This window comes from Conger conger, chromosome 16 (assembly GCF_963514075.1).
Source record: "Conger conger chromosome 16, fConCon1.1, whole genome shotgun sequence".
NCBI lineage: Eukaryota > Metazoa > Chordata > Actinopteri > Anguilliformes > Congridae > Conger > Conger conger.
In genome coordinates this window covers 9,945,632-9,950,812 of record NC_083775.1, presented here as the reverse complement: position 1 = coordinate 9,950,812, position 5,181 = coordinate 9,945,632, and positions in this window count along the sequence as shown.

Genomic DNA, 5,181 nt, shown 5'->3' with positions numbered 1-5,181 from the left:
AACGGTGGGGGCCGGGGATCGTTTCGGCTGGGTGGGTTGTCTAGTCATTTGCACTACGTGTCCGTCTGGGAATGTGAGTGTCCCCCTCTTGGTGCTAATCACGCAGTCCAGTTTTTCGAGCACGTCCAGTCCCAATATGCAGTCTTCTAGTTCCGCTACCCATATTGGGCAGTGAAGTCTCTCCCTCCCCACCTCCACAGTCTCTAATGCCTCCCCCACCATGGGTGCCCGGTCCCCAGTGACTGTCTGTAATCTCACTGTGGTGGGTAAGACTGTGGTCCCGCTCCCCACCGCGTCGGGTCTCACCAGGGTGGCTGATGAACCCGTGTCAACCAGTGCGGAGCAGCATATCCCCCCAAATGTCACCGGGGCGTACCAGCAGTTTCCTGTCCCCGTCCGGCCCAGCATAACGACTTGCACCTGCTGGCCGCCCTCACTCTCCCCTGTTTGCAATGTCCCCACCTGGTCGTGTTGTGTTGTCTCCCCGCCTGTGCAGGGTCGGGACGCCGCCCCGGGGAGTCACACCGTCCCGGTTATGCGTTCCCCATCCCGTTTCCCGGTTTCTCAGCCGTGTTGGGGCACTCTCTGGCCAGGTGGCCGGGCTTTCCACATGCCCAGCAGAGTCTCGCGCCCGTCCATGGCCGTGTTGCCCACTCAGCGAGGCAGCCCGCACCAGTTGTGTTAGTTCCACCGCCCAGGCCGGTGCCGCTTCACCCCTCACTGACACACCAGCAGCTCTCACCCTGGGTGTGTCCTCCAACGTAGCGGTAGGGGGGCCAGCGCCCAGCATCTCCCTCTCCGAAGCCAACTCCAATGCCTCCAGGAGAGACTTAGGATGAGCCAGCAGTGTCTGGATACGCAGGTCACTCGGCAGCAGTGCCTGCAGGAAGTGGTCTCGAGCTAATTCACTCAGGATGGAAGGGGGCATGTGAGCATAGGCGCGGTGAACGAGCCCTTCCACTTCGTTGGCGAGGTCTCTCAATGGTTCCCCGGGCCGCCTCTTCCGACTGCACAGCTCGGAGCAAGCTGGCTGCTGAACATTGTCCAAATCGCCTCTTTAATGCCCCCACTAAAGCATCATAGTCACTCCTATCATCGGGGGTCAGTAACAGCAGGCTCGACAGCGCATCCCCAGAGAGGCACATTGCAAGCTGGAGGGCCTTAGCTTCATTGGACCAATTGTTAGCCCGGGATAACAGTTCAAATTGTGCATGAAAAGCCTCCCAATCAGCCTTGCCATCGTACCTGGGGGTCTTCACTGATAGAGGAGCCACGATGACGTTATCGCTCCCCGCGGCCAGCGGTCCCCTGCGCGCCGCACGTCCGTCCATACTGTGGGCAGCCGGTTTAAACCCGGCCTCAGCAGCCATTTGAGCGGTCATTCTCCTCACCCGCTCTCTGCGCTCTGCCTCCTTGGCAGTTTCGTGTCGGCTCCGCTCACTGTGTTCCGCCTGCCAGGCAGCCGTGTATCGACCCCACGCGCTGTTTTCCTCCTCCCGCTTGATCTTGTTCACCTCGCCGGGCAGCATGACTCCGCTTGGGAGGTTTTGAGTGCGTTAGGTTAGGTTAGGTTAGGTTAGGTTAGGTTAGCGGTGTAGGCGTACTTCCCTCGTAGCTTCGTTTCTTTCTTTCTTATTATTTATTTTTACTTCTGACACCAGTGTAGCATGTCACAAACCAGACAGAAGGGTTCTCGTTACCGCACTTTATTCTCCTTAATCACTCGGCATATTTCCAAAAACAAGAACAGTTTACCCCAGCTCAAAACACACAAGTCTCTCTCTCGCTTCCGGGGTTCCTCCCCTTCCTGCCCCCTGACCCCAAAACAATCCCTCCCTCATCAACGTCATCAACAGTCTCTTAAAGTAACAGCAACAGCTACTAACCAGAACTCAGTCCGTTACAATATGTTTGAAAGTTGTTATAATTTCATACATATAATAGACCTAGTAATTGCTATATATTACATTTTACATTGTGAATTCCTTGCTACTTTTTAAATTGTTCATGTACGAAGTTACCAATCTACCCCAACATGACCTAACTTTTTCCAGATGTATAATCTTTACTTTTCAAACCAGCCTCATTTTGAGAAAACAGGCAGAAAAAAAAAAGCATATCCCTGGTTTTGTGCAACACTATCAGGCAAGCTCCAACAGCTCCTTGTTGTGTCATTAAAAGCATGTATTATACGAGCTGCAGGTAGAGAACCATCAGGTTGATGCTTTGGAATATTTAGATATGAAGCCAGTGGTCAAATGCATTGATCTGATCTTCTGAGAATGCAACTTCTTACAATTCTAAGAAAAATAACTATTTATTCATGAAACTCCAGTTGGAAATATGTTCTTGGCCTCATTACATTAACTACTGTGATGAAATACAATATTTACTAACTAAAATAAATACAATTCAAATATGTAAAATATTAATGATGCATTTAAAAAATTTCCCCTAACTGTCTCCTCGCTTGTAACTAATTTACAAATAAAATACCTTCTCCTCCATTCCTCTTCTGAATGTTTAACCACAGCATCACACATTTAATAAACCACTAAAAACTAAAACAAATCCATTAAAAATGTTGCAGCAGTTGAGTAACTACTCACAGGGATCAGTCGAATTCGCCATTTCAGAAGAAGAACGCGTTGTCAACAGTTGATACTCAAAATAGGTGCTGTGAAAAGTTGAAAGTAAAATATTTAAAGCTGCGCCACACGAAAAAAACAAACACAGGCTAAGACCCACACAATCAAGCTATGTCTCTCGGGAAAGAACAATACCGTCAGTATTAACGTAAATACGGTGCGCATTTTTTTTTAGAATGTAACGTTGTTACATGTTCATATAATAGTGCACGAGCTTCATAAAAAAAATTCGGCATCATCGAAGGAGGTTTGGTGCAGCTACCGTCGGAAACCCCTTTTGCGCTAGTCAAGTGAAAAAAACGGTCCGCGCCCAAACCTAGGGCGTTGCCATGTTTGTTTTTTGTGTGGGAGGTGGGTATTTAACTTCCGGTTCCCATCACTTTGTTGATAAAAAGCCAACCAAAGAAAACCCATTCCCTGAACTGTGGTTGGGATACGACCGCCCTCCCCAGAGAAAGAGACGCAAACTGGAGCGAACCACCGGCTGCCAGATTGAGCTTGAATCAGAGGGTAAATTAAATTGAGCTAGCTGGCTAGATTTGTGGTTAAGTCATGTTATTTTTGTGTTGAGCTAGCTGGCTAGATTTGTGGTTAAGTCATGTTAGTCATGTTATTTTTGTGTTGAGCTAGCTGGCTAGATTTGTGGTTAAGTCATGTTAGTTTTGTGTTGAAGTTTGATCAAAATGCCCTTATTGAAAATCAGGAATGATGAAGTTTGATTTAAATACTTTCAGAATCATGTGCAAAAATACCCTTTCCTAAATGTTACTATATATCTCTATACTATATTTCAAATGCTGTTTAGTACTACAATGATAAGCCATACTGTTTGAAGAATTATTATTAATTATGTTAAAATGAATAAGTCAGAGGCGGCACGGATGGTGCAGTGGGTAGCACTGCCGCCTCACAGCAAGGAGGTCCTGGGTTCGAATCCCCGTCGGCCGGGGCCTCTCTGTGCGGAGTTTGCATGTTCTCCCCGTGTCTGCGTGGGTTTCCTCCGGGTACTCCGGTTTCCTCCCACAGTCCAAAGACATGCAGGTTAGGCCGATTGGAGAGTCTAAATTGCCCGTAGGCATGAGTGTGTGAGTGAATGGTGTGTGTGCCCTGCGATGGACTGGCGACCTGTCCAGGGTGTATTCCTGCCTTTCGCCCAATGTATGCTGGGATAGGCTCCAGCCCCCCTGCGACCCTGATCGGGATAAGCGGGTTCAGATAATGGATGGATGGATGGATGGATGGATGGATGAATAAGTCAGTCATCTTGAGCAATTAGAACTGTGTGTCTGTTAAAACACATTGAGCTGAAAAGTACAGTCTGTTTAATGAAAGTGCAGAGAACACTTAATCAGGTGTTTACAAACCATGGCATTGGATGCGGCCTGTTTTGACTCTGTGATGCAGCCCAAGAGATGTGGGTCTTTGCAAAGAGATGTTTTGAGTTAGTGATCACCAGCTCAATTTGCCTGCATCATTATATAGGCGAAAGATCTCTGGAAGTTCTCTGGAGCGCACAGACTCCCCAGATTAATCTGTTTTATTTTTAATTAAAGATTTATAATGAGCAACTACTGAGTCTGAATATTTTTTCAACATCATTGCTGCCAAAACAACTTCACCTACGTAAAAGGGACGAGGAGGAAAAGAGACAAAAAATATTTCCTCAACATTTGGTGCCGAAACCCGGGATCCAATCTTCTGAAGCGGGACTGCTGACGGCTGATGGGACACGGTGTTCTTCCCTGAATAGGACCAGTGCACAACTAAGATACAGGTAAACAGTCACCTTTTTTATAAAAGACTGTGAGGGTGTTACCCGTGGTCCATCAGCTTTTGGCAGTACCTGTAAAGGAGTGACGGATACCTGTGGGTGAGTTGTGGCCTTTTTAAAAGTGTGATGTTGAAAAGCATGAATGATAAGAAATGAGCCTTATAGCTAACCAAAACCAGTGAGAAGTTGTGTTGGGCATACTGACGGTTGGTGCAGTGCACGCATGCGGGCGGGCAGACTTGTCCATACTGACTCGAGATACGTGGAATTTTATGTGGAACAGGGACTTAATAATTTAAAGGCCAAAGACTCCTTTTAGAGGAGAGTCACCGTGCAGAGGATTGTACATATCGCTTCCTATCTTTTGGAAAGACCTTAGCAACCCAGAGAGGGGCAAGGCAGGCTGCTGCACGGGTACAGGCCGCATACGAGAAGTTTTGACGGTATTTTGTAAAATACTTGCTTTCACAAGCTACTATAGCTCTTCGTTTTTTGTGTGTCATATTGACATATTTTTTACATTATTTTAAGGTTTGAGAATCTTGTGTAAATATATGCGTGATTACTGCCGGGTGTTTTTAATATTGTGAATTTCCCAAGGGAGAGAACAAATTGATTGGTTGTTCTCATATGTATTTATAATATACATATCAGGATACAATAATAAAAATATTAAAGAATATTGTGAATTTTCCAAGAGCTAGCACAAATTGGTTGTTCTCAAATATAATAAAGATATATAATAAAAAGTGGTGCTAGAGG